Genomic DNA, 19944 nt, shown 5'->3' on the forward strand with positions numbered 1-19944 from the left:
CCGGCGGGCAGCAGCGGACCCACGCCCAGCGCAGCAGCGGCGCGGCGCTCCCAGCCTGCGGCGCCCAGAGGCCCTGCAGAGCCCGGCCCTGCCTGCGCGAGGGGCTCCAGCACCTTGGACGTACTGCCAGGAGTACAGCACGTCCCGGGGGAGGAGACGCGTGCACCCACCTTCTGTCTTGCCCAAGCCATGACAGCAGCCACCAGAGCTCCTCCAAACCCACCACCATGATCGGTTCGTACACTCAGTTCTCCCTCGTGCCACCACCCAGCTGCGCCCTGTGAGCGCCAGCGAGACAAGATATTGCTGAAGAAGTAGAGGAGGAGAAAAATCACTTCCAGCTCCAAAAGAGGCTCCCAGGAAGCCCAGTTGGGCTGTGAAATCACATCCCAAGCGGCTGCTCTGCGGCATCGGGCGCAGAGCTGGTACCCAGCCCCCAGGGAGCTGCAGGGACGAGGGTCTGATGGAGATTTCTGGAAGTTTCATGGTGTGAATCATTCTGGCTGTGGGGCCACGTGAGCCTCCCCTGGCCCTGCTCCCCTCGTGTATTTAACCCTATCATTGGGAGCCATTAAATTCCTGCTCTGTTGAAATAACCGCTGGGTTCAGGTGTGAGAAAATGGCATGTGGCCAGTTTCTGTCCCCTTGAGGCCAGCTGACACCCACCAGCCGATGGCCGGTACCATGAAATGTAATGTCCTCCCTGGTATTTCTGCAATTATCCACCCGGGCAGGGCGAGCAGCAAGTTAAACAAGCTGGGCTCATCTGCTGGATGGTGATAGCTTTGAAGGAATTCAGACCTTTAGGCAAAGGCAGATGGATATGACCTTCTGGAGTGTAATTGTAACAATCTTGCCATTTTTATTCCCTAGTAGTTGAAATATTTCAAAAACTAAATGACCCAAGGTCATTAAACTTTGTAAAGAGATTGCTGCAGGTATTTCCAGACATCTATCAAAAACTAAGTCACCATGACTGCCTATGACTAGAGGAGAGCACAGATCGGCAAACAGTAAATTGTCCTGTTTTATATCCCTTCAGAATTTTTGCTGAGGTTTCCTAATTTTTCATATCTAATTTGATGACCATATTAATTAAAATTACAGTTGAGTAAGAGGTACCTTTATCCTCTTATCATCCCATCTGATGAGAAGAATTAGTCTGTTGAAAAATAGCATGAGGACAGATCCCTCTATAACACAGGTTTTTAAAACCAGTTTCTGATTAAAGACAGGTCACTTTGGGGGCTACTTCTGCTCGCCGGTGACATTTGAAAGAGACATGCAGAAAGTTTCTATGGTTTTGCTCTCTCTGTTCACAGCTGCACAAGCTGTGGCTATATAAACATGTGGAGATGCAGGTCTGGGATACCTTCATTTCATTTCTGCTACTCTTAGTTTCTACCACAGTATTTATTGCAAGACTAAAAGCAATGCAAACACTGAGATGCTTTTGAGCAAAGGTACTGAGGAAACGCCCTCAAGCTGGGCGACCCAGCAGCCCGCTGCCACCTGCCCCGGGCGCTGCCCCAAGGCCACCACAAAGCCTCCCCGCCACCCGCTCTGGGCAGCAGCCGCAGGATGGGTGTGCTGAGCCACCCACACCACGCGGGAAATAACCCCTCGCTGGGCACTGTCCCCACGGGGGCTTCCCAAGCCAGCAGCTCCCGTGGCGGGCAGGATGAGGCCAGCACATTCAGTGCAGGAGGAACATCCACTCCCCGGAGGACCCTGCCTGCAAAGGCCATGCAGCAGCAAGTCTGACACAAACTTACATCGCATGATTAGATTGTTTTTTCTTGCCATTCTTTTTGTTTTGTTTCAATGAGGGAGAGAAAAAACAAGCCGTGGCTAACGTGATCGGGATGTGCACGGTGAGTAGCCCAGAATGCTGTGAAATCCCATAAAAGATTTGATCAGAGTCAGTATCAGCTGCTGAGCTATAACAGCTTTTGTGATTCTCCTAACAGGATTTTAATTTTATGTTTATTATTTGGGGACTAGCAAAGCACAGGAAATGCCTGTGTGGTGGTGTGGGCCCCCTTTCCCTCTGTTCTCTGGAAGGCTGGGAAGACTCCAGTGCAAAGCAAGCTTTCAGTATTTTTAATTTTTGCTTGTGTTCCCCAGGCTTGACAGGAGAGAGTGAACTTAATTAAAATCAATGGAGAAAAAGAATGGGATAAACCACAATATGAATATCCTCAGTGTCCATACGCAAGTGCAGCTCACGGCTCCTGCCGGCACTCTGTGGCTCCTCCAAGGCACGAGGAGCCTCCCTGCCATCCATTGTCTCCAACAACAACAGCCCTTCGGACGGTCCCAGCCCCACCTGGGAGGCTGCTCCCTCCCTCCCTCCCTCGCCGCTCTTGGCCAGGATGGGAGATGCTTGGGAGCAGCCGGGAAGATGCTTCCGCAGAGCTGCCGGCGGGTGCTGCCCGCTCCCAGGCCGGCACAGCCCCGAGCCGAGGGGCAGCACCCCCGCCCCACACACCTCAGCTCACCATGGACACACTCTCACCAGCCATTTCTCCCTTTGTTGTGGTTCTGGCATTTTCCAGGGTCGGAGGGGAGTTGCCCGATCCCTTTTCTCCACCAGGAGATCCGTTTGGAAGCGCATGCTTCCCACAGCGACACAGCACTACCCGCAGGGCCCGGGGCGGGGAGGGGCTGCTCTGCTCCCCACAGCGGTTCTGTGGGACCAGCACAGACCATCACATGTCACAAAACAGGAGCAAAAGCCCAGGGGAGGGGAGCAGCAGGAACGGGGCTGCCAGGAGGGAAACCGCCAAACCCAGCAACCTGCTCGTTCCCCAGTGGGCTGTTGAAGGGTAATCTCTGATTGCTTTTCTGAAGCAAATAACAGCTTTTTAGAGCCACCTGCCAGCAGACGTTGATGGACTTTAAAGCTTTTACCATGTCTGTCAGAATTTAATTGCCATTTGTAGTGTGCTAAGCTCTCCAGCAGGTTAATGCAGTGCCAGGAGTGCTGTACCGTGGCCTCACTGGCTCCACAGCCCCGCACCGGTGGTCGCAGCACCCGCCGGCCCTCAGGCCCCGGGACGGGACGGGCGTGAGGGCAGCGTGGCTGTGAGGGCAGCGTGGCTGTGAGGGCAGCGTGGCTGTGGCTGTGACAGTGGTGCGGCTGTGTCAGAGCGCGGTGGGGACAGCCTGGGCAGCCCTGACCCTGCACAGGAGATCTGATGGGGACACCCGGGTGTCCCTCCCCTGCCAAGAGCAGACACCGCACCGCAGCTCTGCAGCCTCCTCCAGTGCCACTCTTCTCAAGGCTCCTGGGATGTCAGGAGCCTTGTACCTGCCACGAAGCAGAGACCTGCGGTGACCTGAGCCCCGCAGGAGCGGCTGGAGCACGGAGGCAGCGTGTCCAGAGCTGGCGGAGAGCCCTCGGCTCCCGGGGACTGCACCAGAGAGCCCCGCACCGCCGCAGTGGCCCAGGCAGCCCGTGCTGCTCGCCCGCCTCTGCGAGGGCTCAGCTGTCCCGGCCTCCCTCCTCCCGCCCTGCGCAGTGCCGGGGCTCCGTCCTCCCACCACACTGAGCTGCCACTGTAGCCATCACACAAGAGCTATGGGGCTTCCTCTCTGCACACAGCCAGGGGTTCAGCTTAATAAAAAGAAAACACTATTCCATTGTTTAGCACCGCATGCCAATCCCTTCCAGATGAATTAATTTCTTAATCACACTTTTAATGGGGGAGACTGTTAGAGCCCATGCGGGAGTGGTTAATATTAGTACTATTTAACTGTCGAAAGCTTTTCATATCGTAAACTAGGCTCACGGTCGAACAATAAAACTCACAGTTTAATTGGTGGGTAACAGGCCTCCAGGCACTCGTAGCTTCTGATGGCTGACAGCAGCAACACCGCGTGTCAGGCCGGGACAGCCGGCTGCTGCGCACAGCCGGAGCGGGCCCTGCCGCGTCCCCCCGCCCTGCACCCCTGCCCCGCTCCTGCAGCAAACCCCGAATGGCTGCGGGGGCACCCACCCCCCCGGCGGGGCGGCCGCAGGAGCAAGAACGTGCGAGCGGGTGCATGGCGTGAGCGAGCACGCGACACGTCGGGGGGCTGCTCGGGGCTGCATTTTTCTTCCAGTCAATCTTTCACAGATTTATGGCGGAGAAATGGGAGCATTAAATATCCCCTTGCTGTAATTCAGCATGCAGCAAGAGATACAGATTTAAATATTTAGCAGCACATAACTGGCTAAAAGCCTCAGCAACATTTTTAAAAATCACTTCTTAATAAAACTGGACTAAAATATTCCCCACAGTTAGAATTTATGGTTGGTAATTGGTGTTCTTGTGATAAATAGGAGTGAATATATATTTATGAACAACAAATATTAATGAAGAAATAATACCAGAGCCCAACTTCAGGCTGTGCAGCTTGCTATTACTCTACAGTGTTCCCCCAGGAACGCTGACATTAAGCCCACACAAAGACCAGATCAACGGTGCTGGTTGAAAACCCAGGAGAGAGGGAGCGTGGTGCCGGGGCAGGGGCGGCCGCGCGGTGTCGGGGTTCGGTGCAGCCCCTGCCAGCTCTGCCCCCCGGCCCGGTACCAGACCCGCCGAGCACCGGTCCGGCCTCGGCCACGCCAGCGCTGCGGCTCCTACCGCGGGTCAGCCTCAGCTCCAGGCGCTCCCCGACGAGAAGCCGTCCGCGGGCAGAGCCCACGGTAACTGTAACTGCCCTCCTCCGCGCCAGGGCAGGAGGGCATTTGTCTCCAGGGGATGATCCCGAGCTGCTTAGGCACGGCACGGGCGGGAGCAGCATCTTGATTTCTCTGCATTAGCCAGCAGGAGTGGATTTTAATGCCTGCTGCCTCCTGCACCAGACAAGGGGATGAAGGCCTGAGCCAGGCAGAGGAACCCCAGAGCACAGCACCCCCCCGGCGGCGGGTCCTCTCCCGAGCACAGCACGCAGGGAGGCTCTGCCCGAGCCCACGGGCGAGCCGTGGAGGTACCAGAGCCCAGGGGCAAGGCAGGCAGAAACCAGGCCCTGACGAAGGGACCAGCTTCAGGAGTTAACCCCGCAGCAGGAGCGGTCGGAGCAGCGCTCAGGCCGAGCCCGGCCGGGCCCCTGGCAGAACCTCCCGCCGTGGAGCGCCCAGCGCTCCCGTGACCCCACGGCAGGAGCCACGCAGCCTGCGGAAGCTGCAGCAGCCAGAGGAAACAGTTCTGGCATTAAATAAAAGAGACGTTTTCATTCTGCAATAGAAGCTCTGTGATCTTGGAACATAATTTGCATAAACAGACAATTTGGCTATAAACAATTTCAACATTAACTGGTATTTACATATAGAACAACTCACTCAAAATACAATTAAAGGCCTTGATGGATTGGAAAATGTCAAAACATTTAAATGGCTTCAACACACGTGTTTGATTTACATCTCCTTGGTCAGACATAAAACTGGAGTTTGTTTACATTTTCTCTGCCAAAGCCCAGAGCGCATGGAGATTCTGGCTCCCGGCATCAGCACGTGCAGGGATCGATTTACCAGTTATTCCTCCACACAGGGAATCATCTGTGTTTTCTCAAAGAACAAATTTAAAATAAGAAGGCTATGGCTCAGATCCCTAGGCTCACCTCACAGCTGTCTCCACTCACTCAGTATCCTTAAAGGAATCTGCCCGGCCAGAATTTTTCATATTGTGCAGAAATTAGAGGCTGGGAGGATGCCACTCATCCTTCAGAAAGCTATTCCAGCAGAAGACAAGACCTGGATCTCACCCTGGGCTGCCTGAAAACAGAATCATCCCAGATCAGCAGCTGCTTTTCCCAGTTTGGGGTGCAACTTCTGCCTGTCCAGAGAGGACACCTGACTCCTCAGCACTCACCAAAACAAAACCTGAAACCCACTTCCCCCCACTCCCAACCGAGTCCCCTGCTCACAAGCACTTTCCTCCTCCCCAGCAAAAAGCTGACTCCGCTGCACGAAGTGGAACACTTCAGTAACAGAAGCAAGCCCATCTCACCCCAAACAGGTGCTGCTGCAGGCAGGACAGACACGGGAGGTGGGAGGCAGTTGTTCAGCCGCCCTTGGAGGGGAGGCACAGCCCGGGCCCCATGTCCCAGGAGATGCTCTGCCAGGAGCCGTGCTGGCACCACGGCCCGCACAGCCACGCCTGCAACGGCTCTGCAGCACGTCGGGGCCGAGCGGGGTGTGGGAACCAGGCTGCGTGCTTCTGTCCGGTGGTCTCACATCGTCGGAGCTTGTCTGTCCAGGACCAGCACATGAAACAACCCAGCTGAGCCTGCCCCGACTGCCAAGGACTCAAGGATCCTTGGGAATCTCACCAGACACTTGGTAATTTTACCCCTGAATTCTCTGCCTCTGACAGTACGCTGGGGTTCTCTGACAGCGAGAGGAGTGCTGGAGCTTGAGTTCCTTCCCCAGGCCACACCAGCCTAACAGGGCTCACCTACTGCCGAAATAATAAGCAAGAGCACTTGTCCTGTCTGTCCGTTCCCAGAACAGCTTGAAAGCTGCTCACAGCTGTATTTCTTCTCTTCAAGGTCAGATTCCTTAGGGCTACAGGCTGAACAATTCCACATACATCCTAAAAATACAGAGCTTTATTTATAAACCACCTAATATATTTTAAAGGGCAGGCACTCCACATTTTACTTTTTATTGCCACTTATCTTCCATCTCTGCTGCTGTGTTTATCCTCTGCTATGCAAAGGCACAGCCGCAGCCCTCTGTTGCTGTAAGGCTGACACGGCAGAACACCAGGAGCTCAGCCGAGTGCAGCCCCTGTAATCTGTCAGAGAGCTCACGTAGCAGATCCACACGCTTTCCGAAATACCACTGAGCATATAAAGCAAAGCAAAAACCCATAAGCAATCATTGACCGCGGAGCTCAAAGGAGGTGAAGACCGGGAGCTACGCTCATGAAAACCACAAAATTAGCCCAGGAATGTGGTGCACGAGCAGCTCCAGAAGGAACACGCTTTGCTGCCGGCAGAGCAACGCCCTTGACATTGGGAGCTTGTTCAGCTTACAGGGAGCCATTTGCCTCAAACACTCCTTTACGCTTCCCTCCAGCTACAGCAACAGCCCAACCCTGTGCCCACTGCCCGTTCCAGGCCCACCCGAGCTCGCGGCACTCTACAAGCCCCGTGCAGCTCTGTGGGGATGCGGCTGCCCGCTGGGGAGGGGAAGGGAAGGTGCTGCCCATGGGGAGGGGAGGGAAGGTGCTGCCCATGGGGAGGGGAAGGGAAGGTGCTGCCCATGGGGAGGGGAGGGAAGATGCTGCCCATGGGGAGGGGAAGGGAGGTGCTGCCCGCAGAGCCTGCCGCAGGCTGCCTGCTCTGTTCCCGCCCGGGCAATGCTGCTGGGAAGGCGTCTCTGCCCACAGCCCCCCGCCAGCTCCTGGGGCTGCCCTGCCCCACCGCGCCAGCGCTCAGCCCCACAGCCAGGACCAAGAGCTCATTGACTCCTCCAAGGCCATTAGCACTGTATTAATTGGGCTTGCAGAGGGTTCAAGTCTCTCCTTCACCTGCCACTCAAGAGCCATCAGCTCCTGGCAGGGCCCTCCCATAGCAGAGCCCCAGCCCCAGCCCTCCCTCCCCGGCCACGGCAGAGCCCGTCCTTAGAGCGGCTGCTGCTGCTGCCCAGCAAGTTGCAAGCTGTAATTTATTACAACGCAGCATATGGATGCTCTCTTTTTCCATTTGTCTGCATTAAATAATTATTTAAGCTATATTAGGTATTTATCAAGTAAACTGTCAGCATCTGAAGTTTCCTTATTGTAGCTGGAGATTTAGAGCAGCGATTTGTATGCATGCTGGCCCTTGCACAGGAGGGGCTTTCTGCAGGCTGGAATTATGATATGAACATGATGTTTTATGAGATACTAGAACTTAACCTCAGAATTTGGGGAGGAGGAAGAAAGAAGGTGAGGTGAAGCAGGCTCACCAGGTTGCCTGGCGTAGCGAGAGGCTCCCAGCTGCGCTTCCCCTGGGCAGCAGGTGCTGGCAAGGCAGTGGCAGCCAAACCAGTGCAACCAGCTGAGACCCCGGGCTCAGGGCACAGAATGTGACAAGGGCGCTGGCACCGCTGGTGTTCAGCATTCCCCAAAGGCACTCCAACACTCCCCACTCGGGAGCCGAAACGGGGAGGGAGGCAGCTGCCCCTGCCCTCCCCAGCATGCCCACGAAGCCCCAGGAAGGCTGGTGAAGAGGCCTGAGCTGGCAGAAGTGCTGCAATAGCTCCTCTTCCTCACCTCCAGCTTTGGCATTTCTCTCTCCCGCCCCAGCTCTGACAATTTCCGCAGCAGGAACCCTGCGTGCTGGAAGCTGCATCCTTTAATTTCCCAGATGTCTCAGGCTGCTCCTTTCCTTTCCCTCCCTCCCCATCTCTCCTCTCTGCTGAGCTGTAGGTGCCTTCCTCCACATCTTGTCCAAGCTGGACATCCACATGGGGAAACTGTTTAGAAAAGATGTCAGCTTTTGGCAACCTGCATATTTGAGGGATTTAGCAGCTCTCCACATGAGCAGCAACTGCAGCAACCCCAGCCACACTCCAGCCATCACCATAACTACAGCCTATGTCAGCCTCGCACAGCAGGTCTTTCAAAGGATTAATTTAAAAGGTTTCAGTTTGGCTGATTGCATCTAATTTGCCTTGAACCACTGTCGGGATGCTGTGGCAGAGCTGTAGCCTGTCTGGCAGCCTCCGCCCGCTTCACCAGATGGCTGCCTTGGCAATTGCACGTTCAACTGAAGAGGCTCCACACGCAGGGTGCACACCAGGCGAGCCCCAGGAGATGGCACAGTGCTCCTTCCCATCCTCGGCTGAAGCTCTGGGCTGCGCGAGGAGTCGGGAAGCTCTGGGCAGTGTCTCAGCCCCCTGACAGGCCTGGCAGGGCCGTGAAGTCAGCTGTCTGGAGAAACCATCAGCAGGTGGCTGATGTGGGATCAGGGAGGTACGGAGAGCCCAGAGGACGGGGCTCACGGCGGCGAGGATCCTGTGTCCCCGCAGTGCCAGCGCTCCCTGGGGCGAAGGGAAGAGTGCGGGGGTGCAGCGGAGCCCTAGCAGCAGGAGTCCTGGTGCTCTGTGTGCACCCCCAAGCCTGGCGTCAGCGCCGGCACAGGGTCTGTGTTTGGGCTCTCGGGGGTGCCGGTTGCCCCTTGGCTGCAGGACAGTCTGCACGAGCAAGGGCAGCGGGCCCACAGCCTGCTCGGCGTGTTCCATCTGCCTGTGTGTCTCAGCACCCACAAGTCATGTATCACACCAACAGTTTCAACCCGTGAAAAACCAGAAACTATAAAGACTGAGGGACAACTTACTTCCGACACAATAGCAGGCAGCACAGACGCCAGCACTCGGCATGTTCGGACTGGGACTGCACCGTGAGATGATCAGTGTAGGGACGGAAACCCGCCCAGTTTTCAATTCCTGCAAGAAAGCACATAAGCCATTTTTTCCTTTATAGATTCTTGACACTTAACCTACTCAGTGCTTTTTATTTGCATTGATCACATTTTATAGTATGATTAAATTTGTATGGAAGAGAACCAATTAGTTTTGTTTTACACTTATTGAATCCACTTTATGGTCAGACAAATTAACTCTCAGCAGTTAGTTTGATTTATCCAACAGCATAAAGCTTGACAATCTGTACTCTCAGATAATCAGTTTTAAAAGAATTATCTTTATTGTTAGTTTTCTTGCTTGGGAGAAACCATTAAACCTGGAGGCAGGTATGATGAGGAAGCAAACACCATCAGCAGAGTGGCTCTCTCTGGAGATTCCAGAACCAAACATGCCTGTGTGCCCCCTGACAAAGCCTTTGCCAAGAGGCAGCACCATGTTCTGCACAGTGACCGTCTCCTGGCAGAGAGCAAGCGCCAGTGCAGAGACTTTCTCTCGAGCAGCGAGTGCCCATCTGTTTGAGATTGCTTCCCCCAGCGCCAGGGAACTGTAGGCTCAGGATGTAGAGAGGAGCCGGTGGCCAGGCGGCTGCCCCAGGGAGCAGCTGCGAATGCTGAGCTGAGGGTGCTACCCCGGGAAAGCTACCACCAAGGGAGCGAGGATGGGACCTGCCGGTGCACACCCCGTCCCTCTCAACCTCCACTGGGCCCTGCCTGTCCTGTTGGCTGGCAGTCGGTGCCGAGGACAGGCCGTGTCCCCGCTGCCAGGACCCAGGGCAGGGCCTTGCACCGCCACAGGGCTCAGCACCCTGCTCCGAGCGGGCAGCCCCATCAGAGGGGACACAGGCAGCTCTTCCCCAGCTCTACACATCCAGCTGCGACGGACCCCAGCAGCCTGCCCCTGGCTACGCAGGCAGCTGCCTTCATTAGCCAGGGCACTGGCCAGCTGGGGTGCCAGGACGGACGCCCAGCACCACCCTAGCACCACAGCAGGAATCCTGCTCCCTCCTGATACTCCTGTGTCAGGGAAGGGCTCCCACAGCGGGGGAGAACGCAGGGAAGGTGTGGATGTGGGGGCTGCGGGAGGAGGAGTAAGTGGCTACAAACTGTGAACACCTCTCCTGAGAAAGGGGTGGAAGCGCTGCCCCTGGGATCAGAGGCAGCAGAGCAGGGGTCCTCAGCAGGGGGGTGTCATGGGCAGCCCTTGCACCCCCAGCACACGGCTCAGGGCATCGCCATCAGACACGTGGGCACGGGGCAGAGCAGGGCTGTCCTGAGGAAGGTGCCACCAAGGGCTGCCCCTTCTCTCTCTGCAGCTCGGGCAGGGCACATTGATTGGAAGAAATCACTGCCAGTGCCGGTAATGTGTTCTCCCGAGCTGGAACAGACTGCTTCCCACTCAGCACACACTGGCTCTCCCAGTGAGTCTGGTCTTCCTCTAGTGCAAGCATTCATTAGGCTGGGCTCAGCAACACACCCGGCAGGTCAGGAGAGAGGTTTATTACTAGCAGAGTGACTCTGACACGGACACAAGGACAAACGGGCCAAGGAAGCTGCCTGGCACCTGGGCAGCTCCAAAGCCCAACCTCATCTGTATTCAGCAGCTACAAGTAAAGAGAATTTGCTCCCAGTTAGTAAATGAGATTTAGTTAATAAATTGGCTCATATGAGCAGGCTGCCAGTTGCTCTCATGCAATGCAATAACTGAAGAGATGAAAGCTTATTATTTCATAAGAAGGAGCTGTTTTCTTACAGGACTAGGCAGTAGAGAGATGTTATTTTTTGGTAGACAGTGGCCATGTTTGATGATCATTCATTCCAAGGATCTTCACAAGGCAGCCAGGATGCCTCCTGAGCCCGCCGAGCTGTTGAGGGGGAGCCCCTTCCTGATGGCTCTGTTGCTGCCAGACTCCCCCTGCGCCCTAGGCACCCTCGGCCAGGAGGGCACAAGGGCTCCCGTCAGCAATGCAGCCCCACACGCGGGCAGGACAGAAGGAGCCCGGTCAAGTGACCTGTACAGAGGCCAGAGATCTCCGGAGGGCTGCAGGTCTGTGGTGGTTTAACCCCAGCCGGCAGCTCAGCACCACACAGCCACCCGCTTGCTTCTCCCCCACAGCGGGACAGGGAGGAGAATCAAAAAAGTCAAAACTTCTGAATTGAGATAGGAAGTGTAATAAATAAAATATAACGATCATTTAAAAAATCATTGTAATGAAAAGGAATATAACAAAAAGGGAGAGAAACAAACCCCAAGAAAAGACAAGCGATGCACACGCAATCCGCCCCTCCCAGACAACTCCCCCCAGTTCCTGTACTGGGCATGACTCCCTATGGTATGGAATAGCCCTTTGGCTAGTGCGGGTCAGCTCTCCTGGCCGTGCTCCCTCCCAGCTTCTTGTGCACCTGCTCGCTGGCAGAGCACAGGGAACTGAAAAATCCTTAACTTAGGATAAGCGCTACTTAGCAACAACTAAACCATCAGTGTGTTACCAACATTATTCTCACACTAAATCCAAAACACAGCACTGTACCAGCTACTAAGAAGAAAATTAACTCTATCCCAGCCAAAACCAGGACAGTGCCCAACACAGGAAAACCTGACATGGTAGAACTGAAAATTGTCCCAGGAAAAGGGAAATCCAGGGAGCAAATCCATTGTCAGGCCTCTGTAGGCTTCCCAATCCCTCGCCCTTTTGCTCACAACCTCTAACCAAACCTAGTCCCTTGCTAAATCCATGCAGAGAGTCACCAACATAGCCTAGCATTTGTTGGCAGACATAGAATGATTCTTCTCTTCATGACAGAAAAAGATCTCTTTGTCTGGTTCTTACAAAGGTCTTGCAGTCATCCCTTTGCAAACACGAGTGTGCTGATCCTGTAACATAAAATCCAAAAGCAGCATCTCTTATCAGACATAACACTATTAACTCTCCAAAATACAGAGCCTAAACACAATACTGACAGCAGATCAGCAACAGACTTAGAAGCTGGGGAACAAAAGTGTGGTTTGGAGGACTGCATCCAACCAACAAAACAACCCCAGCACTCCTCTCAAGTGGCTACTAACTTTGCAGGGTCTTTAGAGGACGTGGCCTCTCCTCTCCCTTTGCCAGGATCCCCTTGAGAAGCTTCACACGTGCAGGCTACACAACTGCTGTTTGGCCAAGCCACGAAGTACTAGGAAAGTAAAAGCTTGCACGGGGAGTACCAAGCCATCTGTTCAGGCTTGAAAGACAGGAAACAACTATCAAAACTACAGTCTAATCATCATCAGCTGGCTGGCAGCTAACAAGCACACACGCTGCCTGGTGAGGAGCTAAGATGCTTATCAGCTCAGCATCTTGCAAGAGAGAAATTAAGTATCTGATGGGCTGAGGGAGAAATACAACAAGAGCAGGCAGGTAAAACACAGCTAATTAAAAAGGGGAACAATGTGGTCCAGTGAAAACTAGGGAGCATCTACAGGAGGTCCCTCTACTTGCACCTATACACCTCTGGCTAAATTCATGTCCACTATTAAGCAGTAGGGAAAAACGCCAGGAAGCAGCCAAATGTATCTGCATAAAGCCTACAACAGAAACAGGAACTGAGTACTACGTGTGAACCACAAAGCACAGGAACTAAAATATGCACCAGATAGAAAATCATAACCTATGGAAAGTACTGAGATGTGCTGTGAGGAGACTCTGGCAGCTCATGATCCGTGATGCTGGGTTGCTGGTCTGCTCGACCCCAAGAGGGATGTCACAATAACTAGTAGTGATGCGTTCTTGCTGGTATTCATTATTTAGCCCAATAAGGAAGAGACAAATTCATTATGGAGTTAAATCTTTGCTCAGAGAACTGTTCTGGGGTCAGTTCCCCCACATGTCTGGAGTATCTACATCACTAATGGCTGGTGGGTGAACAGATGCTCCTGGGAAAACAAGGATCTGGAAGGAGATAAACACAGCAAATGCATCTGAACCCAAGGAGATGCCAAATTTTAAATCAGTCAGCAATGAGGGTTAGTCTCATCCTCACCAACCTGTCTGAATCTCCAGCCAATTGACAGTCCCTGGCGAGCACATATCCATCCACACTCTGCACATCCAAACCAGTCGTCCACAATTGTCTGTATGAAGAAACATCAAAGGATTTTGCACAGACAAACCACTCAGCAGCCTGAAAAAAATGAAAGCGAAGAACACCAGACTCATCCTTCAGCATCAGGAGCCGACAGTAAATCTTGAGAACCATCAACATTCCACCTGCTTTCCCTGTGAGCTGCAGCAAGCCATCGCTATCAGCCGTGAGAGGAGGGACCAGGCAGGGCTTCTGGAACGTGTCCAGCCCACCAATATGGGGCTAGGAGGAAGAGGAAGAAATACGTGGTTATTACAGAAACCACAGGGGCTCCTGACTATAGTACATGGGTAGGGTTGTTGTAGAAAGGAGAATGATAAATTGACCTGCTGCAGAGCTGTCCTCTTTCAACCCCTTGGTGAAAGCCCCACTTCAATAACACCAGCATTTAATTTGGGGTAAACTGGAAGATAAAGAAGGTGAAAAACTTAAGGAGACATATTCATTGTAACAGTTGTGACAGCTATTCCTCAAGCATCACAAAGCACAGCCCTGCCAGTGCTCAGCTCTGCAGAGTAAATGGCAATTAGAGTTTGCCAATCATTATTGCTTCCTTACTGATGACAATGGGGAGATGAAGGATCTGTGACAGACATAGGTTCTCCTGAAGTTTCTCCCTCCCGTTTGTCATTTCAAGCTTGCAGTTTGAATCAAAGGACTTGCTCAAAATGTGTTTCAAGGATTTTTCTGCATTTCTGTTCTGTATGTAAAAAGCTTGAATTGTTTCTGAAACAGCCTTGTTTCGCTTGTCTTCAGTACACAGCAAAGTGCAACAACGCAGATGCCATAAAATAATCGGTGCTGGATCACACCTACAGCATCCTAACAGCAAATTTACGAATCTCCTGCACTGGTTTTGTTTCAGAAGTACTTTTAGGCAGAGTCTCGCACAGCCTCGGTGCTCCCGGCCAGGCGGCAGCCCCTCCGCCCCAGGGAAGATCATCCAGGCACCAGGAGCCCGCTGCAGAGCAGGAACTACACTCAGCAAGTTTGCAGGCTGCTATGATACATGCACTTTTGCTTTTTAACGTTTGCTTTTCTTTCTCTCCTCTCTTTGGTCTTTCATTTCTTTCTGGAACAACAACAAGGGCAGATAAGCATGCTTTAATCTGCTCCCAGTGAAAAGGTGGAATGCTGATTGCTGGCTCTGCCTCTTTTGGCCAAGCATTTTTATCCCCCGTTGCTATGGGGAAAGGTCTTTGCTCTTCAGGCTCCGGCTTTTGTCTTTTTGTGAGCTGAAGGGTTTTTCCCAAAGTGAGTACTGCAATGCTTCAATGATCTTTAAAAAAAAGTTGTGCAGATTTTGTGAGATTTTGGACTGCAGTAAAAGAAAAAGCTAACAAGCTGAATGTCATTTTTTTTAAGGAGATAAGAAAAAAGCTACTGGAGCTGTCAGAGTTTAAGCTTCAACCTTTATGTTTACAAAGCAAAAAGGGCAATTAAATGTGGAAAAAGAAATCTTTCCAGGACTCTGCCAGTGGTTCTTCTGGTTTGTACGCAGACTGCTGAATGACAGGCCAGTTTAGTGCCTTAGGCAGGGACTCAGAATAGAGCAGCCCTGACATTTCTTTGATGCTAAGTAGTGTACCCTAATAAAGATGTTCTCTAAAGCCGTTCCCTCTTGCCTGGCAATCAGGCATCACAGAGCATCCCCACTGCAAGGGGACGCCTGCCTCCTCCATCCACGCCTGGCACTCTTCTCCCCTCCCTGCTGAACTACAGCTGCTTCAGACCTCCTGTACATCTTTGCCACCGAATCTGAGGGAGAGATTGTTGGAACAAACCAAGGATATCGTTATCAGGCAAATTCTGTGCTTCCACCTCCTGGCTATTTCATGAAGCCTATTTTCACAATGGCTGATGGACAGAAAGTGCCATGGTCCTGCCAGCACAGAGTCACCGAAGCATCACAGACCCGCACGCGACAAGGACATCTGCCCACACCTGCAACAAGCCGCAGCCCTCCAAGCATGGGAAAGAGCTGAAGACAGACCTGTTTTCTCAGTAGATCTCAGATCCGTCCCTGCACCCCGTCAGTTATGAGCCCCCAGGCACATTAGCACAGTTCCCTGGTGCAGGCAGCAGGCAGGAGCACCCTTGATGCCAGCTGTGAGGTGTTGGCTGCTATTTGGGAAGGGCTGCGTTCCTTCCCTTTCCCTTCCCATCAGCCTCCAGCTCTTCACACATTTCTACTCTCTGCAAAGACTGAAATGCAAAAGAGAGATGAACAGAAGTGGGGGAAAGGCTCCGGGAAGCCCATCTCCAAGTGTTAAGTGACAGCAGATGGGAGAGGCGCTGCTCTGTGACAGATGAAGAAGATCAGTACTGATGTGTCAAAGGCAGTGTCACTGCAGCAGCCTGCCTGGCTGCCTCAGCTCCCTGCGCTGCCAACCCCATTGGACTCAGCTCTCCCGGGGACCCAGCATGTCCCTGCGCCTTCTCCCACACCGCTGCGGGCGCGGGCGCTGGCAGGCTGCAAGGGCAGCTCCTGGCCTCCTGCCCTGGGAGGGATGCACCATCGTGGGGTCAGGCGATGTCCCTGCAGCGCAGATTGGCTCAGCCTTGCTTGGGTGTTAAATGCTTCTCACATGCTTGGCAAAGTAACATTCTTCCCTCTGCCATTTCCCACCCTGCACATCAGCGGCTAAAAGCCAAGAATGGCTTTTGGCACGTCCCCATGCACCCGGGCAGGCAGTGCTGAGGGAGCCAGCCAGAACAGCGGCGGCAGCACGCGGCTCCCAGATGAAAAGAAGAGCCAGGCCCTGCCTCCAGAGCTGGCGCCAGGCACCCCGGGCCTCTGCGCGCCCCACTCTGCGGAGAGCTGTGGCCCTACACACCTGCAACACCAGCAAGAACGGGGGGACGACCAGAGTCACCTGGGAACGGAGCAGCGCGGGCGGTGAACCCGGGGAGGCTCCAAGTTTCTTGTCCATTTAAGGCCAGATTCTTCTTCGCTGGTTTTGTGCTCCTGCACCCCCACGGCTGTCACGGCCACACGACACAGCCCCGTTCCCTTACGCAGCCACTGGCTCCACGCTCCCAGCCGCACCGTCCCTGCGCCCCAGCGCTCCACCACCGCAGCCGGAGCGGGCCGGGCAGGACTAGCACACGCTCCCCCAGCTGCTGCCACAGAAGAGCACCAGGCTCACAGAGGTCCCAGCAGGGACAAATGCCGTGGCATCACTGTCCCCAGATTCACAAGGGGAGGAGAGGGGCTTCTGCTCACTGACCCAGAGCATCACAGCCAGTGCATGTGCTGGGGAGACAAGAGTTCAGCTGGAATCAACCTGTGGAACAAGAATGGGAAATCCCGCTCCCATTATTTACCCAAATAAATACACAGATCAGAGAAGGTTCCCTCTGCTGACAAATACAGAGTTAGTTTCGTATCTCCCTGCTCTTCTGCAGAGCAGTAGTACACTGAGGTTGCAATGTCCTTGCTGCAAGGGGTTGTGTGGCCAGCTCACAAGCCTGACAGGCTTTAAAAAAACCCTTGGATTCTCCAGGAAATAGTAGGCATATGTGGAAGACAGGGGAATAGTAAAATACCAGCTTTTTAATGAATGGTTGGCTAGTAATTTGCCCCCTTTGCTGTTTAAAATAAATAAGAATCTGGAGAAGTGACTCTAAGCATAATACAGGAACTGCTGAATCAGGTTTGAGTTCCACAGACAGGGTAAAGAAAATTACAAAGATGAAAGGCAGATTTTAATTCTTTGTGGTATTTATTGGTCACAGGGGGTGGTATGGATTTCGTACTGCAGTAAACTGTGTGTAAATAAAGAACTCATTGTAGTTCCTAGTTCCTTCAGCCCTTTCAAGCTATTTACATTGGTCCACAGAAAACATGTATTAAAGGGCTTCTGATACTGCACATCTGCAGAGGAACTACTGCCTCTAAATGACACCCGAGTGCAGAATCCACATGTGCCCTTCGTGCCAGCTGCCACAGGCAACTAAAAGAGACAAATGAGACAGCAATTGCTGTTTTCACGTTGGGCCCTCTGACAGCGCACCGTGTGTTTACGCTTACAGAGGCCTGAGTGAATCAGGCCATAGCCCTACCTCTGCCATGGCCCAACAGCCCCCGTGGTGCACAAACCGCCCTAGGACACAGGCCAAGGGCCGGGTTTCCTGCGCCCCCAAGGGAAGCGCTCGTGGGGTCTCCCAGGCAGGGAGCAGCCGTGGGAGGACTGCGAGCCCGGCGCTGGGGTCTGTTGCGGGCTGGGGCTGTCCCAGCCCGGCCCCCGCCCCGGCCAGGATTGCTGCGAGGACACCGCGACCAGCCCAACGCAAAGGCCTCTGCTCCCCGCAACGTCCCGCTCAGGCTGTTCAGGGACCTTCCGCTCAGGTCGCCCGTTTCCTGTGGTTTGCCCCAAGCTCCGAGCGCGCTGTTCACACCCTGCGGCCAGATAAACCCCCGCGCAGCACAGGGCGGGCCACCGCACTTGGCCCCTTTGTCCCCTGGCCGGGGCAGAGGCAGAAGCAGCAGCAGGCCACAGCCGGGGCTGGGTCACCCAGTGGGTGCCCCGCCACAGGCCACAGCAGCTCTTCCATGCCACGCCGTGCCCACGCCAGCCCCACTGCTGACCCACGCCACGCCGTGCCCACGCCGCTCACCTCGCCACTGCCTGCCCCGTCTGCGGCAGCATCCTCGGAAGACACCCACGGCCACATCACACCCCACCACCGTCCCCCGAAGCCCGTGGCAGGACCCACACATCATTTGCTCCCAGGGAGCCTGCAAGCCAGGACTCATTTGGCAAAACTGGAAAACTAAATGCTTGCTGGTGTTTGTTGCCCATAATGAATCTTACAAATAGTGAACAATTAATTAATAACACTTAGCACCATCATGCTGCCTTTATATTTACAAAGCACTGTGTAAACTTTAACTAATTAATCTACTGTACTTAGCAATTATATAGTGCTTTACATTTTCCAGGTCCTGTGCAAATATTAGCTAATGAATCTACTTAATTATTTCCATGTTTTATATTCCGGAGCACTGCACACCGGCAGCACAAGGAGGAGGCCATAGCAGCAATGCTCCTGAGCGGCTCTCCTGCAGGCTCAGCGTTCGCAGCGCCTGCTGCGTGCTGGGGAGACCCCTCAGCGGGCACAAACACTGCCAGCTGGGCCGGGCTCACAGAAAGCCTCCAGGGAGCAGAGGCAGAGCCTTCTCCAGTTAGTTATTTAAAACTGGAAGGGGTTCAGTGAACAGCAAGAATGATTTCACATCTACAAAACCTGCTGTGCCATGAAAGACTAAAGTTACTCTGCAGATTCAGCACATCAAAGGGAAATTAAGAGGTGACTTTTTCACAGCCCATGAGCCCCCCCATACAGGGACAACACCTGAGATAGTCAAATAGTGTCTAATTACATTTGACACCTGGAAGAGAAGGGTAAGAAAACTGGAAATGAAATTCACTTTTCTAAAAGTGACTGTGAGTGATGCCTGGCCAGGAACAACCATGCTGAGGGGCAGCTGGAATGAAATTTTGAGAGTTACAATTCAGCATCCTTCTCTAATTTCTGTGGGCTTTACTGTTGCCTCAGGGTTGACCCTTACAGAGCACACACCAGTGGAGGTGGAGAACCCAGGTTTAAGACAAGACACGCAGGTGTGAAGCATCAGGCTCCTGGGGAAGCCAGGGCCGATCCCCAGCTGCGCAGCCGCTGCCTCTGCCCAGCCCTGGCCAGGGAGCTGGGCTCTCCTGTGCTACAGCACGCTCGGGAAATTAAGAGAAGGCACCCCAGTAGCCAAATTACTGAGATACAAAGCATTTTCCATCAGAAAGATCCTAAAAGAACTAGGTCTGCCAGTCAAACACTCTCTAAACAAGTATTAATGTACACCCACTCATGCAGATCTGCATCTCTCTGCTGTTTATTGCATTTTAACATTGTCAACAGAGCTTGTGGAAGCACTCACAGTGCTCTGCTGACCTCCATTATTTATGATGGCATCTGAAATTGATTGTGGTTGAAAGATCCTTACTGGAATAAAATGAGCTTCTCAATTATTGCCACACAAATAAATCTCTGTTTTCCAGTGATCCTCCCTCGGGAACGCTTGCATAACCCTGAGTTCATGACAACAGATATCTCCAGCTGGCAAAATACAGGTGACTGCATTGCAATCATTGTCGAGCTACAGAATGGCAGAGGTCAAGCGATTCTCCGTGTGACCGTGGGGAAGTGAGACTGTGGGGACCATGTAGTGCTTACTGCTGTTTCTAGATGGATAAATAATGAACCCTCCAGCAAAGCAAATCGTGATCATTTTTGATACTTTCTGTCCAACGCAGTGCAGGAAATATGCACTAAGTATTAATGGATTACAAACAGATGAACAAGACGAACAAGCCTTTCAGAGAGATCCAACCTCCTACTTGCCTTTTCTCTCTCAGAAAA

General features: G+C 53.3%; 1 long non-coding RNA gene across 1 annotated transcript in view; it reads right to left on the bottom strand.

The window, feature by feature from the left end:
- The window catches only part of LOC113485929, an 84524-nt gene extending 75104 nt beyond the window's left edge, over window positions 1–9420 (bottom strand). Inside the window, exon 1 of the long non-coding RNA XR_003399497.1 lies at window positions 9316–9420. This is a non-coding gene — a long non-coding RNA (uncharacterized LOC113485929). The remainder of the gene's footprint in view (window positions 1–9315) is intronic.
- Window positions 9421–19944: the final 10524 nt, after the last annotated feature.

The sequence above is a fragment of the Athene cunicularia genome, assembly GCF_003259725.1.
Source record: "Athene cunicularia isolate RWA chromosome 14 unlocalized genomic scaffold, athCun1 chr14_part2, whole genome shotgun sequence".
NCBI classification, from domain to species: Eukaryota; Metazoa; Chordata; class Aves; order Strigiformes; family Strigidae; genus Athene; species Athene cunicularia.